We start from the raw sequence: 23,062 nt of genomic DNA on the forward strand, positions 1-23,062 counted from the left end.
GCAAGTCGCCGGCGAGGCAGGCGGCTAGGGGCGAGTAGAGATCGGAAGCGCAACAGAACAGTGGGGAATCGAGGCCTGGGCCGACCCAAAATCCCAGGGTGGGCCACGGCTCACAATGGGCACCCTATAGAGATACACATCCGAGCGGCGTACATGCATTTTCAGAACTAAATTAGGAACATTTAGTTGACCAATTAAACGACTCTGTTTTAATAATATCAGATCCATATTTGAACAACTAAGCTTGTTTAGCTTGATGAGTGGAGCAGTGCTATTATGACACGAAGCACATATGCTGATCGTATAGTGATCATAAAAGGGCGAAACCCTAAGCATTTTGGAGCAAAAGAGGGTTTCACCTCCGATTTCTCTTAAAGAAACCACCACGGAACCAACATGATCAATTAAACCCTCAGCATGATCAATTGAACACTATTATGATTGTGCCATGACAGTTTTAAAGCTGCAAACCGCAGAAATGCTATTCAGCACCCGTTGTTTGCTTTGAACTAAGAACTAAATTCTAAGAGCTGAAAGTTCAAAAATAATAATAATTCTAAGAGCTGAAAAGAAAGTACAGTAACCAAGTTACGATCTATTTTCTGGTTGAGATCAAAAAGTTGAGCAGATATGAAGTACCACCTCTCTTGCGGCGCCGTGTAGGCATCGGGGGTGCGATGGCTGTCGGTGGTGTTGAAGCAGATCTGCGACGGTAGACGGGTCCATCAGGGGATAAGTCATGTTATGGTGGACAAGAAGGTTGTGTGAGCGGCCCCCATAAAGAGGACAAAGGCGCCGATGAAGTGAGGGGAGGCGATGCAAGGCTCCTGGTCCGTTCTTGTGGATGAGAAACGTCCATCACCAGCAGTGGACGATGCGGTCTTGGTAGGCGCTCTGGCATGGTGGAGGACGGTGGCGATGGATGGGGGGAGGACGGCGGCGATGGATGGGGTGGCGGACGGAGGAGGCCGGTGTGGGGATGGTGTTCTAGCATGGACGGTGTATGAATGGGAAAATGGAGGGAGAGGTATGGGGAACCATGTTTTTGGGATGCGCCTGTCTAAAATATGGGAAAGTCATGAACTTAGCCCCCATTTAAAATTTGGACATCAAGTCAGTTGGGGATAGGATGGTAATCTCGCATCTCACCAAATATTTGGTTAGAGCGATTTCGGGCGAGGAGAGGGTGTTTGGGCGCCCATGGTGTATGAACGGGGCTGACAGGTAGGGCGGTTGTGTCATGTCTGAGTGAAGTTACGAACCTGCCCCTATTGAAAATATTTGCCTACATCGATTTCGGCTGAGCCGAGTTTGTTTTGCCACCCACCATGTATGAATGGGGAAACAGAGGGAGAGACAGAGGTCTTTCGGATGAGCTTGAATCAAATGTGTTTTGCCGCCCATGTTTGGTGCCCATCGTGTCAGAATGGGCTTAGAGGCGGTCGTGTCACGTCTAATTGAAGTTACTAACCTACCCCTACTGGGAGTAATGGAAATTGGGCCGATGGATTTTCCGTGTAAGGGGTAGACAGTAATTTCCATCTCCCAAACACTGGCTTCAGGCTGCTGACGTGGGAGTGGACATTTTTCCGCTTCTTTTGAATTTTGGGACAATAAGCTTCCATGTTTACCCTGGCAACTAAATTCGAATCTATTTTGTATCCCTATTCGAATCTTTATAAATCATTCTATGTGTTTTTATATATCTTCAAAAGCACGACAAAGATGTATTCCATTGTCATATATGAATATGATTTACAGATGCTGATACTCAAATTCAGAAGCTAGAATCTAGTTTAAGGTGAATTCAAATATTTGAAACCACTTTATGTCCAACTCAAGTGTCACACGCAGCATAATGTGTACTCCCATTTAGATATGTACACAAGCGATGCATCAAGATTCAAATACCGAGTCAATCAACCAATAATGTACAAAACTAATAGAAACATAAACACCTATAGAGTATATGGATCAATAATATCAACTAACATAGATAAGCCAGTCCACTGTATGTTTTTTGCTAGAAGAGCATCCTTTTTTTAGTGAAGCTAGTACAACATCTTGGCCCTTTCAGATGCGTGCCACTTAAGGACCATCTATACTTCTTTTATTGCTGAATGCACATTTAGCCCGATTAGTAAATTTGTAGTTCTAGCACAACAATCAAAATGAAATGTCTCGGAGTCTTATCAATTAATACAGACTTGTGCTAAAAAAATTACAAAAAAACAATTATTACATGATCTCTAAAACAAATTGTTTGATCAATTACATGAACAAACAACGCAAAGGTTATTTAATGATGGAAAGAACATTTCACCTATGATTTACCAAGTGATAATTTAATTTCCTTTTTTCCTTCAGGACCTTAACAATGCAGTCATTATCAGCTTGCTTCGTTTTGAAATTGACCAAATATTTAATGGTTGTCTTGAGTACTACATGTGATTGTGCTGTTTGCTTCCTCAACATGTCAACTTCATCTATAAGTGCAGAAGTAGAATCTCTTTCTACCAATAGTTTAGCCTCTAGAGCATCAATAGTTGGCAATTCATGATGCATAATTGGGCCGGTGCCACTTCCGTGGGATGATACAACGTCCATGGGGACCTCACTCGTTGATCTTGGGCTAACCTGTTTTGCCATTAAAGTTCTGACTGGATTCCCAAAAGTTGAAGTTAGCAAAACATCTGAACTAGGAGTTATAATAACAAACAAGTTAAACAAACAAGGAATTGAAGAGTTTCAATTCGATGATGAAAAGTAGTTATTAACATCATTGTAACCGGTTGCAGCAGCAAAGTAGTTAAACAAACATGTTCTGCAAAAGGTACCTGTTGTGGCATTGGAGTTTCTCTTGGATCCTGAAAAGTTGAGTAGCCAGTAACATGATTAGAGCAACCGGTTGCAGCAGCAAAGTAGTTAAACAAACAAGTTTTGCAAAAGTAACCTGTCGTGGCATTGGAGTTTCTCTTGGATCCTGAAAAGTTAAGTCATCAGTAACTTGATTAGAGCAACAAGTTACATCAACATGCCTGTTACAGAAATATTTTTTTGAAAATGTACCTGCTGTGCAATTGGACTTCCAATTGGATCCTGAAAACTTGAAGTTGGTAAGATGATTACAGCAACAAGTTACAACAGCAAACCAGGTAAACACGGAAGTTTCTGAAAACATACCTGTTGTGCCAACAGAGTTTCAGTTGGATCCTGCAAACTTGAATGTTAGCAATCATAAATAAAGTGTTGCAAGAGCCATAAGAAACTAACATCAAACTAGTAAAACTAGCCATTTTTGGCAACACATTTAATTACACATGAACTAGTAAAACTAACAAGTTCTTGGCAAAGTATTAAAGTAACAAGTTGGTACCGTTTACCAGCAACATAGACATCTGTAAATTTCTTTGATGTAAGCAAAATGATTCCAGCACACAGACACACACACACACACACACACACACACACACACACACACACATATATATAAGTTAAAAAGACGGTGTCCCTCATATAAACCTGGCAGTTGTCTATCTTTGAACATGCAAACATTACTAGTGCTACAAGTGATAACAGCAAACCATTTAAACAAACATGGTATCAGAACGTAAATTACACATGAATTCTCCTGCACCCTAGAAGTACATATGACCAGCTATCTACGTGCTTAAGTAACTATTTAAGTTCAGGCAAATAGGTAATTCTTAACAGTAAGTATCAAACACATAGATAGGCGCAATCTATAATAGGATTAATAGGCTATGGACTTATGTAATCAGTATCAAACTAAATTAAGACAAGCAACGTAATTGAACAATTTTGCAATAAGTGGCTAACTAAAATTCCGAGAAGCACATAACTGAACTTACGCTAGCTCTTTGTACAGGCACACTGCAACTTCCTGTTCGCTTACAAGGTTCTACTAAGGAGTCCGTGGCATAAATTGCTTGCATACACAGTCCCAGTACTTCTTTCCTCCCACACTACATTGGTAAGTCGAATGGTTAATCTGACAAGATGGTGCGTCCTTGATATCTTATATGAGGACGGGTTGTCAGACTAGTTGTAGCCACACACATCACATTGGCTTTTACTATATATTTCAAACGATTACATTTGGCATATCAAGATTGAAGCAATCTACAATAGGATGAAAATACTGGCATACTTCACGTTATTGGCAAACTCAGTTCATAGAAACAAGCAGTTCAACCATTCTGTGGGTAAATCAAAAGCGCCACTGGAATATTTTTCACTACCACAATCATAGACACAAAAGGGGAAACACCATCGTAGGGGCTGGTAGGGGCGGCCACCTCGGGTGGCTGGAAAGTGTGCACCTAGTTTGAGTCGTCCAGGTTGGCCCAAGCTAGTTTTGTTCATCCCAACACACGAGCAGGCAATGTAAAAAAAATTAAGAAACACGTTTCAATTTGGATGGGCCAATAACGTAAGTGCAAGGCAGGCCCTATAGCAGGCACACGGCCCAAACGAGCGCCTCCCATATTGATTGACAGTAGGAAAAATCCCAATTCGTTCGCTCCAGCCTCCATTCCAGTTCACTCCTAACATAGCCGCCGCTGGACAGACCAACACAACACTTCCTCGTGCCCTCGTTGGACGCCGGTCACCGGGCTTCAAGCCAATGGAAGGACAAGAAGATGAAGATCCAACCCTGGGTGTAGCCTGTGTGGGAGGCAGCGGCGGCAGCACGGGCATGGCATCGAGCTTGGGCAAACGGATAGTCGCAGCTTGCAAGAGCAGCATGCGCAACGAGCAGGTACATCACATCCCTGGTTATATCTAATTCAACTTTTCAATTTCTAGGCAATAGTTAAGCCTGACGTTGTTGTAAAACTACTTGTATGTAGGGAATCTATGAGAAAATGAAACCAGTTTCTGCTTATTTTATGACTCCCCCAATCAATACTGAACTGACTGAACCTGATGTATCTAATTAAGTTTCCAGTGCAAACATACAAGCTCATGTTGTTCTTAAGCCTGAAGTGTCTAATGAACAGACTGCTAATGAAGGATTTGATGCAAACATTTTACATGCTCCTGGTGATGAACATGTAGTGTCTAATGAGGGATCTAATGCAAGCATTTTGCAATCTCCCATTGAAGGATTTAGTGTCTAATGATGAACTTCTATGTTGAGAGAGACATAGAGATTTGCAGGCATTGATGACAAGCAAATTATAGTACATTTTTCATGACTTGAGGAAACGTAGAGGCCATCTACCAGAAAGTCCCCGTATCATGACAACGTAGCATAAATACTTTTCTAATCTACTGTTTGAAACTATTGCCATACTTGTGCAGGATAGATATATTGATATGCAATTTGCGCACTGGTTATAGGTGCAATTACACTTTGATATTTTCAGTCGGAGAACGAATAATTCAAGAAGGTATAGACCTTGTTAGTAGTCCTTGTACACCATGTTGCATTTTATGTTTTTTGGTGCTTAGATCATTTAGTGTTTTATAATCTGAACTACTGTGGATCATTAGCCGGTTTTCAAAGTGCATGTAGCTTCACATTTCTCAAGTTATGTTGATTTCCAGAGTGCAAGTGCCTTCATATAAATTTTCGCCCCTAGTAACTTGAATTCATGGATCCGCCACTGCACACAAATCATACACACATGCTAGTACGAATTAAATGAAATGCAGAGACTTATGCTAGATCGTTGTACAGGCTCACTGCAGCTCTGCTTGCGCTTGGGATGTTCCATGTACAAGTCCATGTTACCACTTGCTTGGATGTGCAGGCCCTGTGCTCCTTGCATCCCCCTCTGCATTTTTGACAAGGCGAATGGTCGATTACATAAGAGGAATCGACCTTGCTGTTGTACCAGAGGACAAGTACTTACAAGGTTATACCGGTGTGCAGGATGTGTACCAGATCCTGTAGCGCTGTCATGCTTCGCTAAAAAATGGTTTTGCTTGTTTCAGATGATATCTCCAGAAGAAATAAGATTAAAGTCACAGTTGCATAGTCGTGTAAGCTAAGAGAGCAGTGAAAGGATATCCAAACATCATCGAAACAATGCAGAAGGGAGAGATATGTGGATACCTAGTTCGGGACAACATTTGGGCATGCTCGCCTAGCTAGAGTGCGGGTCATTTCAGAGCCGTTGAGGGTGATGGGCTAGCATTGGTTGGCCGCGCACGGATACATATCTTGAGTGGCAGCGGAGCACTATGATGCGGTGGACGAGACCGTTGGTGAAGCCCCAACGGCCTCGGGGGGCGGAGGTGCGACGATGTGCTTAGTGAAGTAGCCCTAGTGAGGTGGGAGACGGTGTCGGTGAAGCGCACTGATGTGGTGGAAGTCGGTGTCTATGAGGCACATTGGTTGCGGCGGTCGACGTTGTCGGTGGAACACCCAGTGTGGCGGACGAGGGCATATATGAGGTAGCTCCGGTGCAGTGGTGAAGCGCGACCATCGTCGTCGTCGTCGTTCGACACAGAGGTGGGGAAAGAGACAAGATGAGGGGCAATTCAAACTTTGCTTGGGTTGGCGGCAAATTAGGAATTTGAGCGCTTTGGGCGCGGAAGGGGATAGTGGAGAAGGGAGATTTTGCAGGGCTGGAATTGGGGCCGCCAGATATTTCAATCCGAAACATGGAAGTGCGAACTTATTTTGTCATCATTCTTTTTTGGGGGGGGGGGAGGGAGGAGGGTGGGTGACTGGGTGCTAGTGTCCGTACGACACGTGCGACCACCACGAGACGACCTTGGTCTGCCTAGTGCGCCTACATTTGAGAATGCAAACGAATTTTCTTTCATTTGCAAACAAATCTGTATGTATTACCATGCCCGTGTTTTCCTTGCAAATAATTAGTCATTCCAAACGATATACTATAAATTAATTAGTGAGGAGTTATTTGAATTAGAGTGTGTGTCACATAGCGATCTCCAATTCTAATGTGGATTTCACATTTCACAGTATCCATGCTACTTTTTAATACAAATTCATATGTATACGATGAACACCATGGTAGTGAGAAAACTTTGTATGGATTCAAACATATGCCCTACAAAATAGCACAACAATCGAGTCACTGTCAACTTTCCCAAACCTAGTATGGCACGAATTCAAAATAATTACCCATATGCATGGTCCTCAAGTCAAATCTTACAATGTACACCGAATTAAAATGTCGATATTAAGTCTCGTACTATCTACATTGAAATGTTGTTTTTGGCCCCACCCCCCTCGGCACACATGCTACATACTTCCTGTATCGATCAATCTTCCTCTCCTAACCACCTTAGGAAGCTATCGGTTTCTGACACGCATTTATTCTTTCTCTCCATGTTTCTATCTCTAACTCTCTCAACTACACAACCCCCTTTTCCTCTCTGTTACCAAATGTATCAACCTCACACACCCGCCATTGCACCCCATGCCGAGCTCTCTCTCTCTGTCTCTCTCTCCCACCCTCTCTCTCGCTAGATACATGCATTGCCTATCTAGCCCCCCTCTCATGCACATGCATGCACGTTGTCTATCTAGGTCACTCTCGAGAGACTGTCTCACTCTTTCTTCCGCACGGTGGGCCACACTCGCTCAATCTCGCTTTTTTATCTAAGTCTCAATTAACCTCGCTTTCTTTCACACACAAATGATATTTCTCCCTGTTCGGGCCTCGATCAACACACTCTATACTCTCTCACGCAGATTTTCTATCTAGGTCAGTCCATCCAAGCTGCCCGCACTCTTTCGACCTCATGGCGGGCCACACTCGCTCAATCTCAATCTCTCTCTCTCTCTCTCTCTCTCTCTCTGTCTCTCTTTGTATGTCTCGATTGACCTTGCTCTTTCTCGGACACAAATTCTATATCTCCATGTTTGAGCCCAGTTCGACATATTCATATTATATACTCTCTCATGCACATTGTCTATCTAGGTCACTCTCTCCAACCCGTCTCACTCTTTCGATTGCACGACGACCCACACTCGCTCAATCTCTCTCCTTTTATATATGTAATCGATTGACCTTGCTTCCTCCCATGCATAAAATATATCTACATGTCTATGACGGGATCATCTCTCAAGCTCTATCTTACAGCCCTCACCCTTCCCAAAAGCTCAATCGGACAATATCTCTCCAGAGCATATATATCTTTTCAATGAATTCCGGACCACACTCACTTTGTTTCTCTATCTATCTGTGTCTCGATTGACCTCGCTTTCTCACGCTGTATCTTCCACACATTGAAGCTACCTCTCCATCCCTCGCAGAGCCGGAGCTATTTAAATTGCGAGGGGGACTCCAACCTTGGATTAATTTGTGAAGGCATTTATTTTGGTGTGTTTACATTATATTTTCATAGCATTTGGCCCACAACTACTCCAAACACCATTGCAACCCCCGCACCTCCTCAATTGATTTCCCTCTGGCTCGGTCATCGCTCTCTCGCACGTCTTTTCTCACCTTCAACATCGCACCATGGTATTTTTGCAAAAACTCTGTTGTTCTCTTTAATTATTACAATTAAGGTACAAAACTACACACCGATAGTCCACCTGTAATTGAATAAATTTCGACCCACAAATTCAAGTGCTACAAACTACACACCGAGGGGCCCACCTGTCATGAAACAAATTTGGATCCATATATAAATTTAAAATTAAAAAGGATGAGGATCGAACATGTGGCCAGGGCCTTCAAGCCACATATCAATAGGCAACATGGTACAACAATGTTTGTTGTACCCCCCTTTGTTGATATAATGTTTTTATATTACCACAATCTATTTAATGGATAACATGTTTTAATATTATTTTTAGTACATTAGTGGGACCGGCTCGTTAGCACATACTATTTTTTGAGTAATTAGCACATACTATTCGCCTTCACTTACTGGTGGGTTCCATGTATGCTCTCTCTCTGTCTCTCTCTCTCTCTCCTCCCCTTCTATGTTTAGACGCATAGGTAAACATGAAGAACTCATGGGCGATGTTGCCGTTGACCATATCTAGACGCGTTCACATGTTATGGCACCAGTTTCACGTACTAGTAGTACTAGTCAATGTGTACGTGCAATGCACATTAATTTGGAAGTATATTAAGTGCATGTGGATATTAAGTAGAATATTATTTGCGTGTTATTATGTGATTAGCACTATTTTTGGCATGAAATTAACTGCATGCTAAATGTGTTGAGCGCTTAACATTGAAGTGGTCTAGGTCGTTGGATTGACATGATTTGATGGTCGAGATTAATTGGATGGTATAGATATGGATTATACATGTAACAAGTTTAGGAACAAAACTGACCGTGATGGACAAGTCATCTAGTAATATTTATCTACTACTGCTCAACAATTAAATGCGTTGATAAATACTCCGTAGATGTATTGCCTAGTGCTCAAACAAGGGGATTGGTCGTGCCCTACAAGTATTTGGAATTGACTTCCCTAAGAAAATACTTGGAATTGATGTGCTATTTAATATGAAATGTTTGCAATGAGAAGGAATACATGTGGCTTGATGACATTTTATATTTAATTTGATATGGCTCTAGCAGAACATTCAATCGATCAAACTGTAGATTTCATTCAGTCTGACTCCGACTTTACATTCATACGACGATCGATCTAAAATAAACGGAAATGATAAACATTCCGATTTTAAGCATGGAAATCCGAATGTTTTTCATGGAAAATTTAGATTACGCGGCGGCGACGGGGGCATCTTGCGGTGGGAAGCAGCTCCTCTGCCGTGCTCTGTGTGTCATCGGGCCACTAACCGACGGCGACGGCGATGTCTTGCGCTGTGTTGGCGTACTCCTGGAGGTTGGCCTTAGCTTCAAGGAAGGGCAGAATATTCTGGACTTCGGTCTCTAGGAGCGAGTCAACTGGCGGGAGGAGGCAACTCTCGTTGGTGCAAGGAAGAGGTCGGTGGAGGCCATCCATGCCATTGAGGGGGGCACTGGCACCTGTGTGGGGACAAGCGCTGGCAACGACGCGACGGCGACATTTGTGTGCATGGGCATCGGCACAGGCGCGCGCATCAGTGCACGTGCAGGCGCATGCACTGGGAGGTGCACAGGCACGTGAAAGTCGGCAGGGACCTCGTGGCATCAAGCTCGGCGACAATGTGCATCTCCCAGCCCATCAATGCCACGGGGATGGGCGCTGGCACAGTCGGGGCGACGGGAGCCGGAATGGGAGCAGGGACAGGCGCGACGTCTTCCCGCAAGGCCGGTTCAAGATCGTCGCAAAGCGCCTTATGTTCCTGAGACTCCAGCTGGGTGTCTTCCTCAGGAAACTGGAAGACTAAGGGTAGACCATCGTGATGCGGCATGGCGTACGGCTAGGTCAGGCTGGTTGGAGGTAGACGACAAGAAAATCGGAGAGGAAGAGAGAAGATTGTAGTGATACCAGATAGTGCGGGGGTGATTTTAAACTGCGGTGCCGGTGCCATTAAAACTGGGGGCAGTTGGGACGAAGGTGGCTGGCGGAGCCTGGTCAAAGGGCTCGCCCCCTGGTGAGCCTACGCAGCGGTCTGCTCGCACGCCTCCCGGTCAGCCGGTACAGCGGTCTCCTCGCATGCCTCCCGTCGGCTCACACGCTTTCTCGGACGACACCTACCGATGAGAAGCGGGACTCATGGCGGCATGTAAACGCCCACGGTTTGAATAGTGAAACCGTTCGCCTTAATGTGACAGGTCTTTGTTCCAAAATACCTTGGCTCTTCATTTGTGCAACTTCTCATAAGCAGCTTGTCTCAAATTGAAGAAAAAAAATTACATAGGAATATTTGTGCCATATCATGAGACCATGCTCAGTTTGATGAATTTCCGGTCACTTTTGGATTTTCTAAAATTTAAAATCCAGGATTCGAACAATTTCATAACCTGCATCATGCAATAAATATTCAAGTGATACATCTTTACTGTTGTATTTCTTAAGAAAGGATTTGGTCAAACAATTTGCTTAGTTAGACTTTAGACAAGTTATATATGCAGAGTAAAAGGATAATCCCTTCGTACCAGTGCATTGCCTGATATATTTACTCAAGTACTAGGCACAAACAAACGGGGCTCAATTCTATGCTCATCCTAGTGTAGTACTCCTATTAGTACTAGGCAATAGAGTTGACGGGTGACCTTGGGTAGCGGCGACTAAGGGAATCGAGCCGTGATCGGCATGGTAGGTAATGTTGTCTGGTTACTAAAGCATCCCTGCATTGTTCATCGGTAGTCATTTTGGACCGGGGACATGAGGGGAACTTCCTAGGGCTGGAATTCTGGCTACCAGATATTTCGACTCGAAACACGGAGGCTCAACTGGTTGGGGTTGGCCAATGTGCGTACCACGCACGCCACCAGAAGGACACGAGCCCATTTTTTAGGATCAACACGAGCCAGGGTCTGGCTGGTACACCGTTGGGTGCTACCATTTGAGAATATGAAAGGAATCTTTTAAATTGCCGAACGAATCTATGTGTATTACAATGCCTGTATTTTCCTTGCAAATAGTAATCTCAACGTGGTAATTGATTTATGACGAGTTCTTGAATTAGAGTGAGTTTGTGATATAGTGATCTCTACGTGGATTTCACATTTCATGGTATCCCTAGTAAGTTTTTCATTGTAAATTCAAATTTAAAAGATGAACGGTATGGTGGTGAGAAAAATTTGTATGTATCAAGCATATGACCACACACACACACACGAATACAACAACACTCCAGTAAGTATAGTGCATCTATTTTTCCAAACCATGCATGTATGGCACGAATTGAAAAATACTCCCTTGTTCCTAAATATTTGTCTTTTAGAGATTTCAGCAAGTGACTACATACGGAGCAAAATGAGTGAATCTACACTCTAAAATATGTCTATATACATCCACATGTGGCAGTCCATTTGAAATCTCTAAAAAGATTAATATTTTGGAATGAAGGGAGTAAAATGTAAGACATGCATGGTCCTCAATTCAATATTTAAAATGAACGGGAAACTAAAACATGAATATTAAGTCTAGTACTACATACAAGCAAATGTTGTGTTTAGGCGGAGCTATGTAGATTGTCGGGGGTCAACCCCTCGACCTTAGATAAAATTTTCAACCTCTATTTAGGATTGTTCAGATTATATTATTTGAACCTTATATTTGTCCCCACCCTCCCAAACACCTATTGGTTATGCACCCCCTCCCTGGGAGAATATCATGTGCCCCACACCTTAGATGCTATATGCTGATACAAGTTGCTTGGAGCTTGTAGATCTGAGATATAGCAGTGTGACACCCCAAAAATTTGGCCTTGTTTTATTAAATTAAAATTTTGCCAGGATTTAAAACTTTGAAATTTTTGAGCTCCACTTTGATTTTTTTTAAGTCATTTCCTTCCCTGTTATGATGAGTTTCTCCAAAAACAAAACTTTTCAAAAATGTTGTTGGACTTATTTAACCTCTCAATAAAAACTTTCCTTTTATCAGTATAACTAATTAAATAATTAAGTTGCTTGATCTTTATTTTCTTGAAAATGGTTTTTCAGGGTTAAATTGACCATATTTGAACTACAACCATTTGATAGATTCACTTAAAATTTCCACAAAAATTTGGAGATGTCATGTGATGTTTTTAAGTCTCTATTATGCAAAAATATATTTCATTCATGAAATATTTTGAGCCCTGCACTCAATTTTTCTTCTCTGGTCCAGAGTGCATTTTGCACTGCAACCCTTTTATATATTCATTTAAAACTTCTACCAAAACTAAGGGAGGTCAGTAGGAGCCTATTATTCCACCTTGTGCAAAAATCCAGGGTTGTTCTTTGAAAATATTGAGTGAATCAACCTCATTTCCATTCTGGACCAACTTGATAATTTGTGCAGCAACCATGTTTTTGCTTGCTCTTTAGCCCTTGATCATTTCTCCTACTTGTAGACCCCCATGTTAAACCCTTAAGTCCAGGAGCATGCACCATTTAGATCATTTTTGGTTCATGGAATAATGCTATTTATTTCCTGTCCAGAAATGTAGTTTTGCAAAGCTTGCACTAGCAAGTTTCCCCTTTTGTCCAAATAACCACACCACTCCCTCTTTCATCCACAGAGACACTGATCTGGAGATTTTAGCCACTCCAAGAAATGCCTAAGTGCCCTTGGCATTTTGTCAAACACCTGGTGTGCATGGCCAGTTTTGACATGTTTTTGTCTTTGCACTGTGAACTTGCACCTCTGATCAAACCAGCATGTCCACTAGACTCCCCGTTGCTCCTAACCTCGATCTGGTAAATCCCATCCTCACCTGCGACCTGTAGCATGCCTCGGCATTGTGTCGAACATCTGGTGTGCGTGCACTGGACGCGCCCAGAGCGCGCGTATTGCAGCCACGCGGCCGAGCCGACACACTGGCCCCCACGGCTTTGGCCCGCTCTGCAGCACCACGCCACGCGCTCCCCTCCTCGCAGCAACGCGCCAAGCAGCCCCCGCCGCGCCCGGCAGGCCAAGCGCTAGCCGCCGCCGCCGCCGACAGCCCCTGCTCCGTTCAGCGCCGCCCAAGCCACCCCGGCTCGCCACCTGGCCCCTGGAACAGCGCGTGCTCATCCGCGAGTGTGTCGCCTAGCTCTCGTCGACGCCACGTTCCCCTGCAGCTACAGTACGACGGTTCACCGGCGGCCCTTATCCCCACCGCCGCGGAACCGACCTCGGCGTGCTATAAATGGACACCCCGAGCCCCTCTAAGCATGCACGCGACCTCATGCTACCCCCATGGCGCTCCCCTGCCTCGCATTCGACCCGGGGAGGTCTTCTTCATCATCTCCGGCAACTCCTGCCGCCGCCACCGCCCCGGCCAATCCGGCACCTCCAGTACCTCCCCCTCTCTGTTCTCTCCACCAGGAACCATCTCATCCTCCCGTGAACTCGTTCCCCTGCTTGATTTTTATCGAGAGCCGTCGCCACCACAAACTCACTTTGTCACCGAAGCTTTCCTCCGCCGCGGAGCTCGCCGCCGGCAGCTCCCTCCACCTCCGACAACCCCACGACCACCGGGAGGACCGCCTCGGCCGTGCGGATCCATCCCTACCCTCTGGAGCCCGCGAGGAGCAGCCAAACACCGGCGACGATCGCCGGAGCCCCACTCCGCTCGGACAGAGGAGGGAGACGACGTGCGGCGACTGGTCAAACATGACCAGTGGGCCAGGCGGGCCCACTGTCAGCGACACCCCGCGCTGACCACATGATATTAAGTGAAGGCGTATTATCCCTAGTACGTTTTCCCCGCTCCGAAAGCATATTCCCCTCCGAAACATTTTCTTTTTCTGTTTTATCTAAAAACAGATTTTGACCAAATGTTTGACTGGCTCTAACTTTTTAAATATAAGTCCAAATAAGTTGATTCTTTTTCCTACCTTCCTCATATTTGATCTAGTTTATTTTAAGATTTATTTGAAAAATTTTCAAACAACTTTTTGTTCTGTTTTTGAAATTGTGTTAATTCAAATATATTTTCAAATAGGATTTTGGGGAAAGAGAAGAAAACTTTCAAAAGTTTGGAGAGCACCCTGCCTTTCCACACATTGAAGGCAAGCATTCTGAATCCCGGCATAATATTTTTGGAGTGATCGTTGATGCATTTATAACACCACCGCATTTCGAAGGACTTGTTATTTCATGTGATATGATCATATGCATGGGTGCATGTTACTGATTTCCATGCTGTTGGTAATGGACACACTTGTGATGATAATCACCCTCATGAGCTTGGCATGCATACTGGCAGGAAACCGGGGAAAACCTCTGCCTTGGGTAGGTATGAGTTTGCCGCCGGTCTCCGTCGGGACGGTTCTGTCTGGTATGGCATGGTAAGGTGATATGAGTGGTGACTCTGTTTGATGAAATATATTTGTTACGCTAATCATGCAGGGAATACTTGAACCTCCTGAGTCGACCGTAGATCGAGTCTTGTTCCAGTAACCCCCATACCTGTTTCGTACTACCACTCTTCTCTACAGCAAGTAGAGTACGGTTCAGTAAGTTGTCAACCTCTTTCTAGCACACACCGTACAGAGAGGCCATGGTGGAAGATACCGGTTGTAACTGGTAGGCAGACCACCTGGTCCGGGGGCATGGGTGTTTCCGGTTGGGACCAAGAGGGGAGGCCACCCCTTAGAGCGCACGATATAAGTTTGATCCCATGCTACGCGAGGTTGTAGCCTCCCCACTTAGAGTTGCTTAACAGGTGTCGTGGGTGATTCCAGACACGTGTGAGTTAAGCTGGTGTGTGCAAGTTAGGTGTGTTTTCAACAAAAAGACCGTAGACGGAATTAGTCCTGCTGGACTAAAGAAATCCGTTACTCGTGGGTAAAGAGTACACCCTCTGCAGAGAATAAACCTATTCGAATAGCCATGTCCTTGGTTAAGGATTACAGTCTGGGATGGGTCAAGTATCAGTCTTAGTGTCGGTCTTCGGAGATGAAACTGTTAATCCAGAAATGGAATCACTACTTGTGACTGGTGATAACTATGATCATTATTATTTGACTAAACCATGATGTTATTGTTATTATCGTGTATCTCTGGGATGGTTCTACCTTCAGGATATTCACTATGATTGTTTCTTTTAAAGCCCTTTATGTGGCGTCGCCTAGACGCCCGACTGTGGCATTTCTTTAAAGCCCTTTATGTGGCGTCGCTCAGACGCCCGACTGTGGCATTTCTTTTAAAGCCCTTTATGTGGCGTCGCCCAGACGCCCGACTGTGGCATTTCTTTAAAGCCCTTTATGTGGCGTCGCCCAGACGCCCGACTGTGGCATTTCTTTAAAGCCCTTTATGTGGCGTCGCTCAGACGCCCGACTGTGGCATTTCTTTTAAAGCCCTGTATGTGGCGTTGCCCAGACGCCCGACTGTGGCATTTCTTTAAAGCCCTTTATGTGGCGTCGCTCAGACGCCCGACTGTGGCATTTCTTTTAAAGCCCTTTATGTGGCGTCGCCCAGACGCCCGACTGTGGCATTTCTTTTAAAGCCCTTTATGTGGCGTCGCTCAGACGCCCGACTGTGGCATTTCTTTTAAAGCCCTTTATGTGGCGTCGCTCAGACGCCCGACTGTGGCATTACTTGTTATTTATTTCATAAATTTCTTTTATACTATCATGTTATTGCAATTTTATAAATAACTTGCTTGCACGCATCCGAGAATTACTTATCCTTTGAGGCTGACGTCATGAGCATAAAAATATTTTTCAGCACATCATTGTTATATTATGCCTGTGTTCGTAATGTTTGCGAGTACATTCAAAGTACTCACTGGCTTGTCCCTGGCTATTGTCTTGGCCAGATTTTTCTTGCTCGGAGAGGAGCGACGCGATGCCAGCCCCAGAAACCACTCAATGGAGATAGCAGCCTCGCGAAGATAGGAGTTAACCTGGTCAGCTGTTCCTGTGGGAATTGGAGTCCCATAGACACTGATGATCCACAGACCGCTTCCGCCATCAACCACTAGAAACCATTTGTTGTACACGCAGGCCAGAATGGTCTTGTACTACATATTCTGTATTTTGCTTGGAATTTCTGTATCAAGTTAGAGCCTCATCAGCTAACAGTAATCCTGGGGCTGATGAGCACGACGGTCTTTTCTGGAAAGTTATTACCCGGAAAACCGGTCGTGACAAGCAGCTCACATGATGTCTTAATATTTTTATAGGAAACCTTAATGATTTTGAGAATTGCACACAATTTGCACAAAAACTACTCAGATGCCCTTGGATTCCATATCCAACGACCTCAAAGCTCGCCACCTAGCATCTAAGATGAAGGAGAACCTCATATTCTCCTGTATGTAAGAATATCATGTGCTACCACACCTTAGATGCTTTGGTGATACAAGCTCTTCGGAGCTGCTGGCTCTATGATCCAACAACTCCTCGGTGGTTTGAATGTTTTTTTGCAGAAAAGCCCCCAAAGAGTTCGGCCACTGCTTACAAGCACCAACACTGCTCAAATGCCATTGGATCTCAGATTGAACAACCTTGAAGCTCGTATGACCTTAGCATACAAGCTGCGAGAACACCTGGTGTTTTCTCACACGGGAGAATATGAGGTGCTCCCACACCATAGATTCTATGGTGATACGAGTTCCCAGAGATCTAACGGCTCACAGTAGGAGGTTTGAATGTTTTTGCAATATATGCCTGAGAGAGTTTGGGAATTGCGCAAAAAGTACAAGTACTACGCATGTGGCATCTGATCACAGATCATATGACCTAGATGCTTGTATCACCGTAGCGGCTAATTAAGCTACGGGGAGTACCTAATATGGGCAACTAGGAGCCGTTGGATCCAAGATGCAGCGGCACATGCGAGGCCTGAAAGTTTTATTTGCAAAAAAACCTTGGAGAGTTTGGAAATTGCGCATAATTACAAAGATTATTCCCAAGCCATTGGATCTTAGTTCCAATGACATAGAAACTCATATCACCATAGCATCTAAGCTGCGGGGTGGATGTGATTGAAGGAGATATGCCCTAGAGGCAATAATAAAGTTGTTATTTATATTTCCTTATATCATGATAAATGTTTATTATTCATGCTAGAATTGTATTAACCGGAAACTTAGTACATGTGTGAATACATAGACAAACAGAGTGACATTAGTATGCCTCTACTTGACTAGCTCGTTGAATCAATGATGGTTATGTTTCCTAACCATAGACATGAATTGTCATTTGATTAACGGGATCACATCATTAGAGAATGATGTGATTGACTTGACCCATTCTGTTAGCTTAGCACGATGATCATTTAGTTTGTTGCTATTGCTTTCTTCATGACTTATACATGTTCCTATGACTATGAGATTATGCAACTCCCGAGTACCGGAGGAACACTTTGTGTGCTATCAAACATCACAACGTAACTGGGTGATTATAAAGGTGCTCTACAGGTGTCTCCGATGGTACTTGTTGAGTTGGCATAGACCGAGATTAGGATTTGTAACTCCGATTGTCGAAGAGGTATCTCCGGGCCCTCGCGACAATGCACATCACTATAAGCATTGCAAGCAATGTGACTAATGAGTTAGTTACGGATGAGCAATGTGACTACAAATTTCTATCTTCTCCAACGGTTCTTGGTGACTCGGATATTGATCTTATTCTCAGAATGGATTGGCTTTCTAAGCACAAGGCGCATCTTGATTGTGCAGCCAGGCAGATTCAATTGACTCATTCGTCTGAGGATGTAATTGTCTTTGCCGCTCGTGATGATACCATCCGGCTGTTTTCTCTCAATGAGAAGGGTGAACTGGATGATATCTCGCAAATTCCAGTCGTTTGCGAATATCAAGACGTCTTTCCAGAAGAGCTTCCAGGAATGCGTCCGCACCGGCCAGTTGAATGCGTCATTGATCTTGAGCCCGACATGGAACCTGTGTGCAAACGTCCTTACAAGCTCGGACCTGAAGAGTTGAAGGAGCTGAAGAAGCAACTCGATGTTCAAGAGAGAATGGGCCTCATCCGACCTAGTTCTTCTCCGTGGGGTTGTGGTGTTCTTTTTGTGAAGAAGAAGGATGGAACGGACCGACTTTGTGTTGATTACCGTCCATTGAACAAGAAGACCATCAAGAACAAATACCCACTTCCCAACATCAACGAGCTGTTCGAACAACTCAAAGGTGCCCAAGTATTCTCCAAGCTTGATCTCCGTATGGGTTATCATCAGATCCGAATCCGCGAGCAAGATATTCCCAAGACGGCTTTCAGGACAAGCTTTGGTTCATATGAATACACTGTCATGTCTTTTGGTCTCGTCAACGCTCCTCTGACTTTCTCTCGCATGATGAACTTCATCTTCAACGCCTACACCAATGACTTCGTTTTGGTCTATCTCGACGACATTCTGGTCTTTTCGAAGAACAAGGAAGATCATGCCAAGCACTTGCGTTTGGTACTCGATAAGCTCAGGGAACACAAGTTCTACGCCAAGTTCTCCAAGTGCGAATTTTGGCTCGATGAGGTTCTTTATCTTGGTCATATCATCTCTGCCAAGGGCATTGCGGTGAATCCTGAGAAGGTGTCTGCAATTGTGAATTGGGAACCACCTCAGAATGTGAAGCAACTCCGTAGCTTCCTCGGTCTCGCAAGCTACTGTCAAAGATTCGTTGAAAACTTTTCTAAGATCGTGAAGCCTCTCTCAAATCTTCTCCAGAAGCATGTCAAGTACGTTTGGTCTCCGGAGAGTGACATTGCTTTCAACACTTTGAAAGAAAAATTGGTCACCGCTCCAGTTCTGACTCCGCCTGATGAATCCAAGCCGTACGAGGTCTTTTGTGATGCCTCTCTCCAAGGTCTTGGCACAATGTTGATGCAAGAGAAGAAAGTTGTGGCTTATACCTCTCGCCAGTTGAAGCCCAACGAGAAGAACTACCCCACTCATGACCTTGAGTTGGTGGCAGTTGTGCACGCTCTTTTGACTTGGAGACATCTCTTATTGGGAAGAAAAGTGGACATTTTCACTGATCACAAGAGTCTCAAGTACATCTTCACTCAGCCTAATCTCAACCTCAGGCAGACTCGATGGGTCAAAATGATTCAAGAGTATAATCCGAGTATCGAGTATACTCCAGGCAAGGCCAATGTGATTGCTGACACATTGAGCAGGAAGGCTTATTGCAACAGTATGATTCTCAAGCCTTATCAAACCGAGCTTTGTGAAGCTTTCCGCAAACTTAATCTGCAAGTTGTTCCTCAAGGTTTCCTCGCCAACCTTCAAGTCTCTCCTACCTTGGAAGACCAGATTCGCCAAGCTCAGCTTCTTGATGCTATGGTGAAAAAGGTGAAGATTGGGATTGCCAAGAGTCAACCCAAGTACAAGTGCTAACGCCTTAATGACAAGGATACTCTCTTCTTCGAGGATCGTATTGTTGTGCCCAAAGGTGACCTTCGTAAAGTGATCATGAATGAGGCTCACAATTCTCTCCTCTCCATCCACCCTGGGAGCACGAAGATGTATCAGGACCTCAAGCAGGCTTATTGGTGGACTCGAATGAAGCGCGAAATTGCTCAGTTCATGAACGAATGTGATGTCTGCAGAAGAGTGAAGGCAGAACACCAAAGGCCAGCTGGTCTCCTCCAACCTCTTGCCATTCCAGAATGGAAGTTTGACCACATTGAGATGGACTTCGTGACTGGGTTTCCAAAGTCCAAACATCGCAATGATGCTATATTCGTTGTCATCGACAAACTCACTAAAGTGGCTCACTTTCTTCCTATCAAAGAGTCAATCACTGCAGCTCAATTGGCAGAGCTCTATACCTCTCGAATTGTCTCTCTGCACGGTATTCCTCAAGTGATCTCTTCAGACCGTGGCAGCATCTTTACCTCCAAGTTTTGGGATTCTTTTCAGAAGGCCATGGGCACCAACATTCGCTTCAGCACAACTTTCCATCCACAAACTAGAGGTCAAGTCGAGCGTGTCAACCAGATTCTTGAAGATATGCTCAGGGCTTGTGTGATCTCCTTCGGCATGAAGTGGGAGGATTGTCTTCCATATGCTGAATTCTCCTACAACAACATTTTTCAAGCAAGTTCGGGCAAGGCCCCATTTGAAATTTTGTATGGCAGGAAGTGCGGTACCCCTCTCAACTGCTCTGAAACCGGTGAACGTCAGCTTTTGGGTAATGACTTAATCACAGAGGCAGAGGAAATGTGCAAAGTCATTCGAGATAACCTCAAAGCAGCCCAATCCCGCTAGAAGAGCTACTATGATAGTAAGCACCGTGATTTGGCTTTCGAGATCGGAGATCATGTTTACCTCCGCGTCTCTCCTATGAAAGGTACTCGTCGCTTCGGTATCAAAGGGAAGCTTGCCCCTAGATACGTGGGACCTTTCAAGATCGTGAGCAAGAGAGGCGATCTCGCCTATCAACTCGAGCTTCCTTCAAACTTTGCAAATGTGCATGACGTGTTCCATGTCTCTCAGCTCCGAAAGTGCTTCTAGACTCCTGACCGCACCGTCAACTTCGAGGACATTGAGCTCCAAGAAGATCTCTCTTACCGTGAGCACCCCGTGGCTATTCTTGAAGAGACTGAACGCAAGACTCACAAGAAGTCAATCAAATTCCTCAAAGTCAAGTGGTCACACCATTCCGACCGTGAAGCTACCTGGGAACGCGAGGATCACCTCCGTTCTGAATACCCGGCATTCTTTCAGTCCTAGATCTCGGGACGAGATCCTTTCGTAGTGGTGGAGTGTTGTAACACCCCCGATATGATTTTCCCAATATGTACTCCAACTCTTGCCGCTTCTGGCCTTAAGTTATTTTATTTTCTCGGGTTTGGGTTTTGTCTCCGTGTGTTGTTATCGTTGTCATGCATCTCATATCATATCATCATGTGCATTGCATTTGCATACGTGTTCATCTCATGCAATCGAGCATTTTCCCCGTTGTCCATTTTGCATTCCGGCGCTCCGTTCTCCTCTGGTGGTCATTTCTACCTTTCTTTCGTGTGTGGGGATTAAACATTTCCGGATTGGACCGAGACTTGCCAAGCGGCCTTGGTTTACTATCGGTAGACCGCCTGTCAAGTTTTGTACCGTTTGGACTTCGTTTGATGCTCCAATGGTTAACCGAGGGACCGAAAAGGCCTCGTGTGTGTTGCAGCCCAACACCCCTCCATGTTGGCCCAAAACCCACCAACACCCTCTCCATCATCTAGAGAGTTCGATCACGATCGCGTGGACGAAAACCGCACCTCATTTGGACACGCCTAGCTCCCTCTACCTTATATAAAGACCCCCTCCCGAAATTCAGATCTCTCCCCCGAAACCCTAGCCCTCTTCTTCCTCCGTGCGCCGGACAACGTCCGCCGGACGTGTCCGCTGCACCCGCCGCCGCCACGTTCGCCCGGCCGCCTCCCTCCGCCGCCGGCCCGCCGAGCCCAGGCGGGCCCCCCTGCGGCCCGAGCCGGCGCGCCGCCGCCCGCCTTCGTCCTCTTCCTCCGCCCCGCCGCCTGGTTCGTCGCTCCACCGCCCGCCGGCAAGCCGTGCCGACCGCCGCCCGATCCGACCACCGCGACCATCACTGCCCCGCCGCCGCAGGACTCGGCGACCGCGCCGACCGCGGCCATCACCGCCCGCACCGCCTGGTTCCCCTTCGTCTCCGGTGCCGGATCCGTACGCCGGCCACCGGAGCTCCCTTCCTCGACGAGATCCCCCTCCTGCTCCGGCCATCTCCCTCCTCCGGCGAGGCACCGGTCAACCTCGGTTCGCGTGATACTACGGGAACCCTAGATCCAGATCCAGTTTCGAAATCGGGTTGACTTTCTCGTCCCTAACCCTATTTATTTTGGCATACTTTGATCGACTATATCTCCTCATCCGTAGCTCTGTTTTGGGCATATAGCATATCAGAATGTTCATCTCAGAGAGTACATCATTTCATCTCATTGCATCATTTTCATTTGAGTTCATCTTGATGCCCGAAATGCTGTTAGAAGAATGCTATTTGAGATAATTGTCAGATCTGCTGCTCCAATTAGATATTTGTCATTTTTGCCATGATTATTGTGTGCATGATATGCCCCTGAGCTCTACATGAGTTTTTTTATATGTTTTGCCATCTTTCCAGAGGTGCAACCCATGTATTTTTGTGATGTGTGTGGTGACTAGCACAAGCTTGCAAAGTGGTGCATTCGTTAATGCTGATTTCAGGGACTTAGCATTTCCACTAAGTCCTTGAGGTGTTTATCTCAATATGCCATATGTTCATGTTGTTTCCTAGTGATCCGTGCCTCTTTTGAGGATGATCACTAAGTATGTTTTGCTAATCTTGTAGTTCTCTATCCATCCATGTCTTTTTTTGCAATTATGGAGCGCCCTAGCTTGAGTCAATCGAGCTCTACTTTTGTCATTTCGTGAATCTGGGCAGATTGTCTACTTGTTAGCAATTTTGCCGAGGATGTTGTAATTGATCCGTGCATGCTATGTTATTGTTCTTGCCATGTCTAGCTTGTATTTTGTGTATTCTTGATGGATGTATGCTTAGATCGTCATTACTTGCTCCGTAGTGAGTGCATCGAGCTCGTAAAC

Source organism: Triticum aestivum, chromosome 6A, assembly GCF_018294505.1.
Source record: "Triticum aestivum cultivar Chinese Spring chromosome 6A, IWGSC CS RefSeq v2.1, whole genome shotgun sequence".
In the NCBI taxonomy this organism is placed as follows: Eukaryota; Viridiplantae; Streptophyta; class Magnoliopsida; order Poales; family Poaceae; genus Triticum; species Triticum aestivum.